Here is a 17,771-nt window from a genome sequence, read left to right as displayed (position 1 = left end):
AGTATCCAATCACAGGACGCGTAAATGTCACGTTCAACGTGAGGCCAGCTAGAAGGCCTTACTGACAACAACTCGTGATCTGATTGGCTATTGCAACTGTGTATCACTGTATGTCCCCGTTCACTTACAGTGCACGGACGCCTGCGTTGTTGATTCTGAAGGCCTCGGGCAGATTTCGTACAGCATGTCAACATATGCTAGCTGAATTATGATTGGATACAAACTAAAAATAAAAACAACAGCACTGGAACCAAGCATAATATGACATGAAAAGAATATGAATACTTTTATATATTTACAGAAAGTAAATTTAAAAATAATTGTATCTTTAATTATGATCATGATTTCTGGTTATTTCAGCAGAGAAGGCCTGGCTGGCCCTGACAGCCCACCACTGTAAAAAACATCAAAAAATTGCCACACAGTACTTCATTTACATCTCATGACTTGAATATAAACCAAGTATTAGCAATATTGGTATTATAAGCGCTAACATTATGGCCCAATTTTAGTGGTGCATTGATCTTAGAGAGGCAACTAACCTATGCTGCTATAATGACATATTGAGCTTTCACCAGCAGCTTTGCCTCTGAGTTGGTGAAAGTTGATTCTAGATTATAAATCATACCTCTCACCTGAATAGTAAAAGGTTGTGGACACAGGTTGCGACATTCACACTGCGGGGTCGGATGTCCAGTTCAGATTATTTGTCAAATCCGATCTTTTTAGTAAGCGTTCCAAAAAAAAGTGAATGCAATCTGACCTGCATGCAGACATGACGTTGCACGCACTGCAGTGTTTACAGAAGTAAAATGGCTTCAGCTCTAGTCGGTCTCAGTACTGGCACATTTGGGGCAATTTCAAGGATTTTGTGCAATAAAAGTCAACATTTTCTGAACCGAATTATTGCACGTAGAAGATTAAGAAGGAAGAAAACAAGTATTTTGGCTCTGGCAGTTTTATGAGATATTTTGCTTTGATATCTGCTCGAAGAGCATATCTGTGGGCGAGCAGTCAGAGACAGGTGCGGTGGAACTTTCACGTGAGTTCTTGAAACATTTTATTTTCACCTGTTTTCTGCTCCGTTGTCAACTATTTATTTTGTAATTATCTTTTTTGTCAAATAATTATGACGCTAATGGCTTTTTGATGACGTTCCGATCGGTTGAATGCGACCTGAACATGTTGAGGACGCATCGTATATATATCCAATTTATTTCCACATACAAAACAGGCCTGGGTGGGTCGGATATGAAAAATTCGGAATTGCACTGTTCACACTGACGTGAAAAAACCCAATACATGTTGCATATGTGCAAAAAAAAAATCGGAATTGACATGCAGTGTGAAGAAGACCGTAAACTGAGAAGTTGGTCAACTTAGACCGAGAGATGGCGGAAAAGACACGGAAAGGCGCACCCACCTTTTTTTTTAACCCTTTTACGAGGATTAGAATTAATTATTCGTCTAAGCCGGAAGATATAAACATCCCATCAGTTGGCTTTCCAGTGAGAGAAGACGTTGTACAGTAAGTGATTGTTTAGTTTCTTGTCTCTCATGAAGTCTGCATGAGTTGTAGTCAGTGTTGTTGTTAAAGAAAAAGGGAAGGTTTTGATGTGTCTATAAAATTAATACGCCGCTGTATGCTTAAAATTAGCAAAAATATGTAAATATTACATGTTATTATGATTGTGTCTGCTACTACATTACATATATACTTACAGCATGTATATAAAATGTTGTTGGAGGTTTTTAGAGTCCTTAATTGGCGGAATAGAGCGACTTCTATTGACTCCATTGTTAGCTGATTTTTTTTAACTTACGAATTCCATCCATCCATTTTCTACCGCTTGTCCCTTTCAGGGTCGCGGGGGGTCGCTGGAGCCTATCTCAGCTGCATTCGGGCGGTAGGCGGGGTACACCCTGGACAAGTCGCCAGCTCATCACAGGGCCAACACAGATAGACAGACAACATTCACACTCACATTCACACACTAGGGCCAATTTAGTGTTGCTAATCAGCCTATCCCCAGGTGCATGTCTTTGGAGGTGGGAGGAAGCCGGAGTACCCGGAGGGAACCCACGCAGTAACGGGGAGAACAGAAAGATCCTGAGTGCAGGATGGAACCCAGGACCTTCGTAATGTAGAATGCATAAAAAAATACATATTTTTTCTTGTCTTACTTTAAGATTATGAATGATAGATAAGATTCCAAAAAAAGTGCAGTTCCGCTTTACTCATTTCATGCTTTTTTTAACCTGTAACTTTGATGCACACCAGCTCTCCACCAGTGGAGTCAATACCAAGCAAAACTCAGGCTGGTATTGGCGATACCTATCCGATACCCATACTTAGTGCAAATATACTGTACCTAACGTGTCTGCTAAAATTTTCAAAGTTTTTTTTTTTCAAATAATAACATCTATCTAAAAAACAACAACAGTAAAATGTAAGAAAAAAGAGCAAAACATCGGAATGTAATGTTTTTAAACTAATAATTAATAATAATATACTTAGTCTTCTATAACATAAAGCTTGTCTTTAAATATATATTTTAAATGTATGTTTTTAGAATTTTCTTTTTTAAATGCAAAAAAATGTCAAAATGGCCCCACTTTTCAGTATGCGGCCCTTAGTGGAAAAACTTTAGACACGCCTGATCGAAAAAATTAGGAGCTCTCAAAAAATTTATATATATATATATATACATATATATATATATATATATATATATATACTTAAAATACAAACAAAGTTTAATTACTTGATATCAAAAATCAAGTAATACTCACTTATGAATTAATTTGAAAAATTACAACAACATTAATTAACACTGTTTAATGTGTAGCTGAACATTAATATTGTCGTACAGGCAGAATTTTTTAAACACTAGGTTATGCAGTTATACAATCATATTATTAATAGTTTATTCTATTCTTACATGGAAAAAAAAGGATGAAAAATGTAACAAAAAAGAGCAAAAAAATTGGTATGTAATGTGAAAAAGCTGAAATTTCTAACTAATAATTAATAATAATATACTTATAACACTTAGCTTACACAATATCTGTTTTTAGCATTTTCTTTCAATAAAAAAATATCAATATAGCGCCCGCATACTTTGACTTTTCAATATGCGGCCCTTGGTGGAAAAGGTTTGGATACCCCTGAACTAAAGTATCGCTGTTTTGATTTGAGGATCGATATTGGAGCATAAAGCTCTGGTATCGGCGGTATTTATATTCTAGTATCGATCTGCACATCACTAACGACTGCACATCTTAAAACTTTTTTCAAAAATGCTGTGACAACCATTCATCAGTCAGCTACCGACATGGGAGTCACTTTTTAAAAAAAGAATCAGTAAATTTCACGGTTATAATAAAAGTGGCAACGTTTTACAGCAATGCACTGTAAAAACAACAACCATTGATTTTACAGTAAAAAACAACTGGCAGCTCAGTCGCCAGGATTTAACTGTAAAAATAGTAATGGTACTGTTTTTCAATTTAAAGTAATTCAATGTTAAAATTTAAATTTTACAGTAACAATTTGGCAACGAAACTGACTGACTGATTTTTTTTTTTTTACAGATTAGGTTTGATCGCTTTGTATTTCTTTAGCGAACAGGCTAACCTAGCATGCTATTGTTGTTACAATGTGAGTGTAATGTTGTTCGCAGAGGTGGGACCAAGTCATTGCTTTGCAAGTCACAAGTAAGTCTCAAGTCTTTGCCCTCAAGTCTCGAGTCAAGTCCCGAGTCAAGACAGGCAAGTCCCGAGTCAAGTCCAAAGTCAAGACTAGAAAGTCTCAAGTCAAGTCCCAAGTCCTGCATTTTGAGTTTCGAGTCCTTTCAAGTCCTTTTAACCACAGACTAATATTTTTACACAGATTGTGTATGCTTTTAAAACGCTGTATTTATTTATTAAAACAAGTGCATTTGAAATTGCAGGAAAAAAAATAGTGCTGACATTGCAATTCATAATAGCACTATTAACCAGTCATTTTAATAGTTTAAACAATTTTAAACATTTAACTCATTCCTTTACAGAATAAACACATTTGCAAAAACAAACATTAACATACTATTGGTTGTATTTTATGAAAATAATATAACCACAGAGTTGAGAAGGAGCAAAGATCTTCAATATTTGTATGTGAAAATCACAAAGAAATCTTCTGGGGGAGGATGACCCCCCTACAGGGGTTTGGTTTACAAACTTTAAGCCCCACCTAAAACAAAATTCACCAGCCGCCACTGATTATGATGCATTCTCATTTTAGGCAAAGTATAAGACAATAATTTCTTAACTGTATAATTGTAACCAGGAATAAGTCTTCAAGTAAAAATATTCAAATACTAACATTGTTGGGTAAGTTTTATTCTGAATCCAGTGAAACAGATTGGTGGTTTTAGCTGATATAAAGACTTTCAGGTGTTTATATATATTTTTTATTTTGCTTTTATCCAAAGCGACATACATAAAAAATACATATATAACAATGACTGTAAACATTATCATTTAAGGGAAGAATGTAATAGAAAATATCAATACAAAGTGTCAAGACAGAATAAACTCTCTGCTGCTGCAGCAACAGAGTTACAGTCTATAGGTCCCTAAGATATATAGATATCTAATGTATTCATACATTGTTTATGTAGGATATACGCATGTATATATAACCTAATCATATTTTTTCTTCAATTTAAAAATAGCTGACCGTTTTTTTACCCTTTCTCTGGGATTATATTCCCAGGTTTTGATCTCGGACGTCTGGTCACTTATAGCGTATAAGAATATTATATTACTGTTAAGCAAACTATGAATAATAAAAACGCCAAAACATGTGTCCGTTATCATAGCTACACGTATGACAAAAAAAACGCGTGAAAATCAGTGGTATTCAGTGAGGTAAAATGAATTAAATGCGCTGACAGTTCATTGCTCCTGCCAAATGAATTGCACTGAGTGGAGCGGATCACCACTCCAAGATGGCGGCCCCGCGTCTCGTCTGCGCCAGTAGGCAGTAGCGCTCAATGCTGCGTACCCTTATAAGATGTCTATGGTTATAACGTCAGCAGTGAGTTTACAGCCTCACTGATTTAACTACACAGCAAATAAAAGTCATGTTACTTAGCCAATAAACGTTAGCTTACATTCAAAACTTACCCTTCTTTGTGCAACTTCAAATGTCGAACGAAGTTGGAAGTTGTTGCGTCTCCGCCTGTAATATTCGAACTGCGTGATTTGCATACGGCAATTCGTTTTTTGTTGACCAAGTCGTAGTTTTTATACCCGAACGAAACCAACTTCGGCATAATTGTTTCTCACTGCCGCGTGGTTTGACAACTCATGTTCGGTGGTTGTCCTGCAATTTGATTGGATGAGAGCTGTGGGATGAAAACAACGTAGATCTAATTTGATTGGCTCTTGTACTGACAGCACTGAGCACACCAGCTGACAAGCAGCACTGAGCACACCAGCTGATGTAGTAGAATTTCTGACCTTTTGACCAATATTTCTTGTCTTTTAAGAATGTCCGCTCATTTTCAATTCTCTTGTATTTTGTGCCATTGAATGGACCAGTTGTGAGACAAAAGTGAATATTAAGTCGTGCCAACCTGTCTACAGAATGTGTTGACTGTCCAAAGGATTCGAGTTGTTATGGAACAGATAGGAAAAAGATAAAAGACATTGACGCACTCGATAAGGAATGATGACGCACAAAAGACATATAAAAAATGGCAGAAGACCGGAACTCGAGAGTGATTTTGGCTTGTGTGTGTCTTGTTTGCTCCGGAGTGACATGTGGTCTGTCTGCACGGCCAACTCAATTCAACCTGCACTTCTGATAATGGGTAAATAAATTTGTTGTACTAAACTACTTTTGTTGCCTGTTTAAGCTTCGGACAATCCACTACACAAATTGGCGTCACGAACAGGATGGTTTAGAAGCTACAGGTCGACAGCCGCTCTCGCTATCTCTGTCAGGCAGACAGTGTGCTGCACGCGCGCATAACAAGGTAAGCGTTTTGCTTAAAGTGTAAACATTTTCTGCCTGGAGAGAGCCGGATCGATAAGACTAATTGCTGAATCTATTTTTGATAAAAGATAGGTTTAGTCAGGTTCTCCAAAAACAACCTGGACTGGGGTAAATTATGGTTGGATTGAGTTGTTTTATATGTGATCATTTGTCTGTGTGTTTGTTGAAAACTTGTGATTTCTTGTTTTTAACATAAGGGGATTGTTGATAGAATTTTGGTGGTTTGGAGTGTAGAAGCATAGACGATGTGAGACGAAAAATTTCTTTTAACCTCTTCATCCTCTGTCGTTGTTGGCAGAGGACGCTTTTTTCTGCAAGTACATTAGGTTAGCCGGAGTTGGACACAGCGAAATTTAAGGCAAGGTTGGCTAACTGATGTGACATTTGACCCACACAAATTTATGACGTCTATGAAGGTCCTACGTATCTGTCTATATCTGCAGCCGGGTAAAAAGCCTGATATAAGGTGATCGTTCAGTGACTCCGGTAAAGGAGATCAACTGAGCCAAGTTGTCACGAATTTGGAAATTTGCTGCAGTATAGATGGATAGAGTTAAGGGCTCCATATGGTAGAGCCTTGGTGAAACTATATGGACTGACCAGACACGATGTACTGTAGGATTGGGGGGTGATTCCTGGTGATTCTACAGCGCCTTAGGCTGTTATCCGTGTTGGTCAGGAAGGAAAACCAGGGGCTGCTCCGCTGGAACGGGTTAATCGCTGTTGTATGAGTAATGATGGGACCTGTGTTTGTTAATGAGACGGCCGATTCCACAAAAGCACGCGTGCATTAGTTGTTTATATTGGTCCGGACCAGGGGGGAGTGGTTTGTGGGATAAAAATGTGTGTTTTTTAAATGTATATATATATATCTGCGTATTTTAATAACTTTTGTGTAGCACCTGGTTTCTTATCTGGTTTAATTCCCCCCCTTCCTTTCCCCCCCTCTCGCAACCTCCCTTCACGCTTTTTCTCACAGCCCCGCTATCTGTAAAAGTCTGGAAATTGTCTAAAATGTGTGTGCGTGTGAGAAAGTAGACAAAGTTTATGTACAGAAAACATATGAGTGAATGATTTATCCATTTAATTATCTTATTCCGCTCTCGGAGGTTGGATCGCGGGGGCAGCAGCCTAAGCAGGGAAGCCCAGAATACCCTCCTTAAACTTGACTATTTGTCCATCTAAGAGTGAATGATAAATGTTGTTCTTATTATTAAGGTTCTGATATGATACAGCTGTGCTTCTGGATGAGAAAAATAGTTGTCTATTGCATTTACTTTTAACTGTGCTGGTAAATTCTCTGTGTGAGTGACTGTGTGACGCATATAAAGAAAAAAAAGAAAAAGAAAAAAAGGAGTCTCAGCTGGAAGACATTTTGAGATAAGAGTGTGTGCGTGTGGCGAGGCTGTGTGAGTGTCAGCTGTACGAGGCGTGGGCCGAAGAGGTGTGACAATGTTAGGTTAGCATTGTGTTAGCATAGCATTGAGCTAGGTTAGCATTGTGTTAGCAAAAGTTTGCTTACTGAGGCATAGTAAGGCTAAGTTAGCATCTAGCTTGGCATTACTAAGTGTGGTTGAACAGTTATTCTCGGTCTGTAGAGTGTGCTAGTAGTAGGTGCTTGCTAAGTCCAGTAAAATAATAGATATATGGAAAATTACACGTTTAAATATCAATAAATAAATACGGATTGTGGGACATTGAAACATTGTTTAATTCATCATTCATTTATATGTCCAGTATATTTTTTTGGTACAGCCTTGTTGCTTATCTGATCCATCCAGTTTCTGTGTGGAAGTTGAGACAAACACACACGCACGAACATCATAGATTAGGACACATTGTAACTTTGAATTAATAGTTATACAACAAATAAATTAATAATATTGAATTTAAATTTGATAAAGATAAATTGATCATACATTGACATTTTAATTTTTTTTAGGAATAAACACACAATAAAATAAAAGTTACATTTATATTCTAATACATCTAAGGGCATCTGTGAAACATAGAGTCTGAAGAAGTACAGATAAGAGCCACTCAGCGCCATGGTCAAAACAAAACGTAGAGAAGCGTTAAACAAATTCTAATCAGAAGGAAGACAGACCAAAATATGAGAGCTTAAGTAAACAGACAGCAAGTAAACCAGAAATAATAATGTAAATAAATAACAAAGAAAGCAAATTTCTATGTGACATTGGTGCATGTAGAATTACAAATAGAGAATAAAACTAAATGGAAATAACTGTCTGCAAGATGAGCATGACGTCATGAATTGTGCTCGGGTTAGTAATAGATAGATAGATAGACAGATAAAACGTTATTGATTCCTTCAGGAGAGTTCCCTCAGGAAGAAGAAGTAAAAAGTAAACAGTAACTAATAAGGGTATAAATGGAAACAGAATAGAAAAATATTACAAGGAGAATAAAAATAGAACAGTAAAATAAGAGAAACTAGGCATTAACGACCATGATATAAAAAAGTATTGCACTGTTATTGTTTTGCATTCCCTGTCATCCTAGCCCCCCCCCCAAAGAGGAGTTGTGCAGTGTAATGATGTATGAGACAAAGGATTTTTTATAGGCTAAACCAGTAGTTCTCAAAGGAGGGTATGGTGTTTCCGCCCGGACAAAAAAGGGAGGTACTTGAAGGTATGCCAAGGGGTACCTGAGATTTGAAATATTTTAAAATAGCGACAATTCAAAATCCTTTATAAATATAATTATAGAAGAATAATTCTTCAACAAAATAAATATTTAGAATTAAGTTTACGAGCCCAGATGGATCTTTATTACAATATCCAAAGAAGGTTGATGATTGATTATATGTATAGAAATCTTTATTATAATTTAATCACTTGTTTAATTTTTAAAACGTTTTAGTTATTCTTATTTTTTTTTGTTTGTCCAAATAAGTCAAGTAAGACCACAACAAATGAGCAATATGGTGCACTGTTATACAATTTAATAAATCAGAAAATAATGACATTATGCTGTATTTTATTTCTTTATTTTACTGGGAAAAAAGGTTGAAAACCACTGCCCTAAATCATATCTAAAGCTAAAATTATTTTATAAGACTGATTATTTTGGATTATTGTGTTTGTATTGTGAGAGAAGGAGAGAAAGTGAGAGAGAGAGGAAGAGAGAGCAGGTGAAAAAACAGAATGAGGGTGAAGAGGATGGTTTGAGAAAATATGGGAAAAGGATGTTTATAACCTTACGTTATGTGAATGGTTTCTAGGAGAACAGAAAATAGAAACATTGTGTGAAGTGTAAGGAAGAGATGGATACAGGATGTTGTTTGTAAAGGAAAACGAAAGTGAAGAAAAGATGAGAAAGTGACAAATGAAGGTATTCGTAAATGGTATGCTGTTGATTGTGGTTAGCTGCAAGTTTGTTTAATTGTTTGTTTGTTTAGTTTTTTGAGTGAAAGGGGAAGAAATCAATAGGAATAATTACATGCAAAATGGAATAAAACTATGAGTGCGATAGATAATGAATGAATAGATGAAATAGGTTTATTTTGGTCATATAATCAACCATCAACCAATTTGTGTGAGCAGTTTAACAGTAAATTAGACATATTAACAATCATACACATTTACACACAGAAAACAAAAAAGAATGACCGAAAAAAGAATAGGCGGAAGCCAAAGCTTATATTGGCCTATGACAGGGGTCGGCAACCCGCGGCTCCGGAGCCGCATGCGGCTCCTTGACCACTCTGATGCGGCTCAGCTACATACATGCCGACGCCCCCGATTTCCCCAGAAGATTTATGGATCTCAGTGTCTCTCATAGATAACTCCCAGGGAAAACTTAATCCTATTTACACTCTAATTACTAGATAAAGGGTGTGCCCTAATGTCACTGCAGTAATTGTCCTCTATAACATTTGCATGCCAGTCCAGTCACATGTTGCATGTTGTTATTACTTGCACACACAGGAGACAGCAAAGCATACTTACTCATCAGCCACACAGCTTACACTGACGGTAGCCGTATCAAACGACTTTAACATTGTTACGTTACAAATATGCGCCACACTGTGAACCCACACCAAAAAAGAATGAAAAACACATTTCTGGAGAACATCCCACCGTAACACAACATAAACACAACACAACCATTACCCAGAATCCCATGCAGTCTTAACTCTTCCGGTCTACATTATACACCCCCGCTACCACCAAATCCCCCCACACATCAACCCCCCCCTACCCCCCCCCCCCTCTCCGTGCGTTGGTTGAGCGGAAGAGTTAGGGCTGCATGGGATTCTGGGTATTGGTACCGTCAGTGTAAGATGTGTGGCTGCTGACCTAGTACGGAAGAGTTAGTGCTGCATGGGGTTCTGGGTATTGGTACCGTCAGTATAAGATGTGTGGCTGCTGAACTAGTACGGAAGAGTTAGTGCTGCATGGGATTCTGGGTATTGGTACCGTCAGTGTAAGATGTGTGGCTGCTGATCTAGTACGGAAGAGTTAGTGCTGCGTGGGATTCTGGGTATTGGTACCGTCAGTACCAGATGTGTGGCAGCTGAGGTAGTACGCCTTGCTGTCGCTTACGTGAACAAGCTGAAGCTGCATTGTAGGTGTAGTCGAGCAGGTACACTGTTGGGGCAGACTGTAGAGGGCGCCAAATGTAGTGCCATCATGCTCTGATATTCGGGAGTCTCCCGGGAAAAATGAGAGGGTTGGCAAGTATGACACTATCAAGCGCCAATCAAATATTCAAATCAAGCGCCAATCAATTATTCAAAACTCGCGGGCTGCACTAACATCATGCGTGCCGGTGCGTGTGTCAGAGACCCCTGGTTAACATAGCACACAGCATTTAAGCTTTGTATGCGGAGTTTTTCATTTTGAATTTTTTTTTGTGGCTCCCATTACTTTCTTTAATTTGTGAAACTTGCCAAAATGGCTCTTTGAGTGGTAAAGGTTGTCGACCTCTGGCCTATGATATACAATTACTGAACATTAAATTACCTGGAACATCAACGTTAAAAGATGAAAGTAATTGTTACTATATTTTATAATGTTGAGAAAACTTTACTTTTCAAGGGTCTCCAAAACCATAACAAAAAACTACATGTGTTCAGCTCATCACTGAGGATGGTACATCATTCAACTCCTAAAACTGAAATACATTTGTGTTTTTATTTTTATTTTACTTGACCTATTTTAAAAAATCAATATCCCCCGTAAATGATAGTTTTCTCCTCATAATGTAAATAAGCTAAGAATACAAACTGGAAGGCTGTTGTTCTTTACTCGGAAACATAATTGCCATTGTTTTAAAATTAAATTATCTGAACATTTAACACATTATGACTTAAAAAATGGATTGATATTATCATAATAATAATGCTTTGTGTAATATTGAAATGAGCCTTTTAATTTTAAGTATTGGGTCTATATTTCTTCTATAAACATTTCCCCAAACTTCAAAACAATATTACATATGGAAAAATAAATGAATAATATAACATGTGCAGACATTTCTTATTCAGCATGTGTTTAACTTTATACCGAATAGCAATGGATTTGGATATTTTTCTTTAATATGTTCAATATGCGGCTTCCAACATATTAATGATCAATTACTATTCTCAAGAATGTAGTTCATATACTCTGTCAATTTCCACTTGATTTTACTTTAATTTTTGTTTCACAATTTGACTTTGCACCCTGGACAGGTCGCCACCTCATCACAGGGCCAACACAGATAGATAGACAGACAACATTCACACACTAGGGCAAATTTAGTCTTATTAATTTCTACATATTGAGATCTATAACTTAAAATAACTACTTAACCACTGTTGTGAAACACCTTTCTAATTTATGGGAGTATTGGGATAGGATTGAGGAAGATGTCTGCTGTGGTGGTGGTTAGTTTGGAAATTAATTTAATAAAAGTAACTTTAAAGTGCAGCCTGACATTTTAGTTTGGAGTAATTTATAGTTTTATTTAGACATTGCAGTACACCATACTTATGGATGTTGAGCTAGAAGAGGATAATGGCATGACAGAATAAAGTTAGAATTAAAGTTGGGGTGCCAGTGATTGTCACACACACACTGGGTGTGGTGGAATTTGTCCTCTGCATTTGGCCCATTCCCCGTGATTGCCCCTGTGAGGTGGGGGAATCGTTTTTGGTGATTTGGCTCCCAAATTTTTTGTAGTCTTTGGTATGACTCGACCGGGGTTTTGGGCTTGCGACCTGCCGATCTCAAGGCGGACACTCTAACCACTAGGCCACTGAGATGAAGTAGGCAAACCAAATCTCAACAGCTTTCGGTTAGCTATAGATTTTGAGAGTATAATGCGAATAACTATAACTTTACAGCTGTTTGCTGTGAATAGTGTTGAATAATAATTACAAATAACAGCCTACATTAATAATTAGAATAAGAGCCGATATGTAAAGTTAAAAAAAAAAAAAAAGAGGAGAAGTGTGATTAGGCATGGCGCTTAGAGCATGGCCTTGTGTGTTTGTTATGACTAAGTTGGATAACCAGTCGGAGACAGGCAAGGCAAGGCAGGGCAGCTTTGTGTGTGTGGCGTTTTTCATGCAACAAAGTGAAATGAAAGAAAATAAAAGCAAAATTAAAATGCAGACAATAAAAATAAACACAGTGCGGACGTTAAAAGTTAAAAGATTAAAAGATTTAGCTGAAAGATAAGGAGAAACGTGAATAAAAACATTCCTTTGTTTTGGAGAGTATCACGCACAGCGGGAGGTCAGAGTGCAAGCATGACAGCTTGCTCGCGCCTACTGATAGACGAATGATAGTTTAAATTAACTTATACATAATCTTTAAGTGAATTAAAAGGGTACTTAAATACGCATGAAGTAGTACGTACAATCTTTGAATTAAGGTTTTTGATTAGCAATTAATGGGATAGTTAAGACTGTAATTTTAAAAACGTGATATGCAAATTGAACTAACCGAGAGGATATGAAAACGATGAGTGTACATGTTTTGAGTTCCAAATTCTGGAGGAAAAAACCTCAACAAAACGTAAAACCATACAGACGGACTTGGGTGGTAGCCACGGTTGTGCTAGGTCAAGCGAGGGTGGAAAGGATATGCAGCCGGGGGACTGCCAGCTTCTCTGAGCAAGACAAGCTCCAAGGTGTAGCCAGAACATGCTCACAAAAAATACAGGTGTGACAGCAGGACGAACAGCAGGATACAAACAGACCCCTGCTGGACATAAGTGTCAACGGACAATGTTCAACACAATCTTTGAAGCATTCCTTTGTGGCCAACCTGCACACACCTTGTAATGACCTGCTTACGAACTGTGCCCTGACAATTCAATACCGCACAGAAGGAACTTCCTGATGTTGCCTGACAGCACGACATCAGCTGACAACTACTAGGGACGCCTCCCAGGAACGAATGGAAGACGGGGACTGCTCCAACTGTCCTAGCGCTGGCTGACGGAGGTGCGTCCGTGTGCCCTGCCACCCAAACCGCCAAAGTGTATGATCACCAATTAGACGACTCATAATAGGAGCCTTTTGACTCTTATATATGGTGGGACTCAAGGTATGGCCGCTCATGTGAACTATCCTTTCAACAATTAGAATGGTGTAAGATGGACAACTAATGACCCACATTGTTCCCTCTGTCCTGCCTACGAAACCAAAAATTTAGGTCAAATGATAAAACAGGGCGTAGTTGCCGCTGATTGAACCGATACGCTAATACCACATTTTTAATTATTTCGGTTGTCTGTTAAAAACAAAGCTATTGGCTGCAATTTGGACATTCCTACTGTAGGCTACAAAGAGCTAGCAGATATACAACAGCTGAGCTAAAATAACAAATTTAAGCATATCAAATGATTGTAGTTGTTTATTACATACACAAAGTCGCAGAGAGACAGAAGTCTGTAGAAAGTATTCAGTAACAAACGTGTCCGCATTATTAAACTTTCTACCACAGGAAACATACTGAACAAATACAGCAGTTACTGTCAGACTCTAATCCGGATTACCTTGTCTATCAGAGACATGGTTAAAACCCACAACAACTTTCGTTCTAATTAATTCAGAAAATACAGATCGAGTGACAAAGGGGGGAGGAATTATGATTTATGAAAGGGAAAACATTAAAAGTAGATCAATTTGAGTATGTTGAAATTAAAATCACATTTTTCTCAGAAATAAGGCAAAGGTAATTGTAGTATACCGACCGACCACAGCTAAAGACATTTTTCTTGATTCATTTTCAGACATCCTCAAACAGCATAGTATGAAAGAAGTAACGTCATGGAGGACGTTAATCTGGACTGGTTAAATAAAACACGTAGAAAGAAACTTAAGGATATTATAAACGGCTTCTATATGATACAAATGATAAGCAGCCCTACTAGAATTACAATTGGATGACAAAAAGCAAAGAGAACATCTGTAAATACACGAATACAAAACCAGAAAGAAGAGTGCTAAAATAAAAATACCATTGGATTAATAAAACAATTTGGATTCTAATAAAGACATGAGGACTCAGCTCTCATAAGAGCAATTATAACAGGTCTAAATACAGATCGTATGATTTTAAAAGTTTGGAGGAACAAAGTTACAATGTTTATGCGGAAGTCTTAGGCTGACTTTCACTTAGAATTAATCAAAGTTGCAAAAGGGAACATTAGAAAGTTATGGAAAACCAGATACAAACTTACGGAAAGAGAGCAAACAAGAAACAACACTATAACATTAAATATCAATGGCGCTACTATCGCAGACAGTCTGGACATAAGTAATAATTTTAATGAACATTTCATCCAGTCTGTACAAACCCTGAATAAAAAATGCCTCAAAATCAGTGCAAATAATTGTCATTTATTCAGGATGGAATAATTTTAGAATTAACAAATGAAACAAAGTTAAACAAAATCTTCACTGCATTATCAGACTCACGATCTAGAGATATATATATATATATGGGTTGGACACTATCTTCCTAAAAACATATAAGGATTGTATTATTGCTCGTATAACAACGATTGATAAATAAATCAATAACGGAAAACACTTTCCCTACCACGTCGAGAAACTGCTACTATAATTAAATCCATAAAGCAGGAAATAAAGAAGACCAGAACATGTACAGACCAATTAGCCTTTGCCACGTTATAACAAAAGAAATAGAAAATTTGAAATTAAAAAAGTGGCTTTGGAGCAATCAAGGCTGCTCAGACGGTCACTAAGAGGGGCATTATGTTGACACATCAATTTAATGAGTATTATATTTATCTATGAGAGCATTTTTGTTGTAAATTGTGAGGTATGGCTGTTAAAATCTTGGTTGTTTTTACGAATGATGACAGATGTGAACAAGAGCATGTATGGTCTTTGTGTGATGATGTAAATAAGGTGTGGTTGTATTGTATGGTAAGTATGTGTCCATGAAGGGGCATTTGGTGACTTTTCTTATAATTGAATACATGCTACAGTATGATTATTTTTGATTAATTATTGATTATTATGAATGTATATATTTATTATGATTAATTAGTGTCATAATTTTATTGCTTGATTTGTGGATCCCCTTAATTTAGGTAGCCAGGGACTACAGATGGAAAGTAGCTATTTAGATATAATCTAGTACAGAACATATCTGTTTCTGAATTTAATGTTTCTATGCATTGTCCCATCATAGATAGACTAAATTAAATACAACTATTTAGTGAATTATTGAGGCCACAATAATTCACTAGGTGTTGTAAAATATCAAAGTACTATTGCAAAAGCGAACAATGACCTCAACCATGACCTGTCCTCCGCCTCTGTTCTTGCTGCGCTTGACTATCAGCTGTCTTTTCTTTTTCTTGGATGTTTCTGAAACTACTAATACTACTACTACTATTACTACGACTAACACTGTCCCTGTGAGAGGGACAGAGGGGGGAGGTGAGTTTGGATTGGGTCAAGTTTGAGCGTGTTGAGGTTTTATTTAATCGATATGATCAATCCGGTACAAGGATAAAGGAACGTAATGATTTAGATTGACAATTGCAGTGGTTGGCGGAAGCAACCCCAACCTCAAAGGAGGGTGCCAATTCAGTAATGAAATGTTTTGTGAATGATCTAATATCCCGACATGGTTTCCCCAAAAAGATTAGGTCAAACAACGGCACCTATTTTGAGAAAACAGGTTAATCTTCTTCAGTCACAAGATCAGCACTTCTCAGGACCAGCAGCTTCCTAGGAAGGTGGAAAGACCATGAGACCAAAATGGTAAGTTTGCAAAATGTAGAATTTGTGTGCCAGTTCCTCTGTGCAGATTTGAGGATGAAAGCAGCCACTCCAGATTCCCTTGCACTCGCTAAGAGGGGCACGGTCAAAGCCGATCCAGGACCAACACCCGATACCTGACTGGAAGGAACCGAGAGGAGAGACAACACCTTGCCAGCGATGACGAGAACGACTAAGGTTGCCAGCCAATATGTGTCCGTCGGGATTCCAGCAGCTGTGGAAGGAGGCCCTGAAGCAAGCCGAGGGCCTGGACCAAAGCCCCATGCCCCATACTCTTCCCCAGCCTTCCCCAAAGCCCCCACAGCTCCAACTTTTTCTCAGCTTTTCCCTAATTTCGGCCAGCACGGACATGCCATTGCACAGTCTGCCCAATGGACTGAACCACACCCCAGGAAGAGACAGAGACAGACTGTTTGAGTGGATCTCTTTCTTCACCAGGGCAGCCGAAAGCCCAACGAGGTGTCGGCAGGCCATCAGCCTGAGGCACCACCGAGCCATCTATACGAGCTCTAATCGAACATGGACTCATACGAAATTCAGTTGTGTGTTCAAAATCAATTGATAATTAACAATATTGGTAACTACATTCATTGCAAATGCCGGGAAAAATATTTTTGCAAATGTCTTACAGTCATAAGTCTATATACATTCATCTATTTATGTTCATGATCAAAGTATTTGTTATTCCTTTACTAAATCAAAGGGTAGGCCACTAATTGTGTTCTGTGAGATGGTTTTACTGCAGGCTGGTAACAGCGATCGCTCTGAAGGAGGGTCATAGACGGAATTTTTGCCTCGTATAAAAACATTGAGGTTTTTGCCTCTATCTGCGGTGGAGATTTAAGTTAGTGGTCTATATCAGAAATTGTTTTGGTCCAGGGTCTTGAGACCCTGGAAGGCGGGTATGTAGTAGAATTTCTGACCTTTTGACCTATATTTCTTGTCTTTTAAGAATGTCCGCTCATTTTCAATTCTCTTGTATTTTGTGCCATTGAATGGACCAGTTGTGGGACAAAAGTGAATATTAAGTCGTGCCAACCTGTCTACAGAATGTGTTGACTGTCTAAAAGATTCGAGTTGTTATGGAACAGATAGGAAAAAGATAAAAGACATTGACGCACTCGATAAGGAACGATGACGCACAAAAGACATATAAAAAATGGCAGAAGACCGGAACTCGAGAGTGATTTTGGCTTGTGTGTGTCTTGTTTGCTCCGGAGTGACATGTGGTCTGTCTGCACGGCCAACTCAATTCAACCTGCACTTCTGATAATGGGTAAATAAATTTGTTGTACTAAACTACTTTTGTTGCCTGTTTAAGCTTCGGACAATCCACTACACTGACAAGCAGCACACACGCTGATAGACACAGACGTAGAAAATGAAAAATACGGAGCGCTCCCAAATAACTTTTTAAGCTTTGGGTTTTGGGGAAAGTAGCAAGTCATG

The 17,771-nt window shown here is 37.8% G+C and overlaps 1 protein-coding gene and 1 long non-coding RNA gene across 2 annotated transcripts in view; one reads left to right on the top strand and one right to left on the bottom strand.

Moving 5' to 3' along the window:
- notchl (notch receptor, like) overlaps window positions 1-17,771 on the bottom strand; it is a 36,260-nt gene that overhangs the window by 5,609 nt on the left and 12,880 nt on the right. The gene's annotated exons all lie outside the window — the stretch shown is intronic.
- LOC133659892 (uncharacterized) lies at window positions 999-17,480 on the top strand. Its single transcript, XR_009827740.1, has 3 exons — window positions 999-1,042; window positions 5,907-6,026; window positions 16,185-17,480. It is a non-coding gene; the product is annotated as an uncharacterized LOC133659892 (long non-coding RNA).

Source organism: Entelurus aequoreus, linkage group LG11 (genome assembly GCF_033978785.1).
Source record: "Entelurus aequoreus isolate RoL-2023_Sb linkage group LG11, RoL_Eaeq_v1.1, whole genome shotgun sequence".
In the NCBI taxonomy this organism is placed as follows: domain Eukaryota; kingdom Metazoa; phylum Chordata; class Actinopteri; order Syngnathiformes; family Syngnathidae; genus Entelurus; species Entelurus aequoreus.
This window is presented reverse-complemented; position numbering and strand designations above follow the sequence as displayed.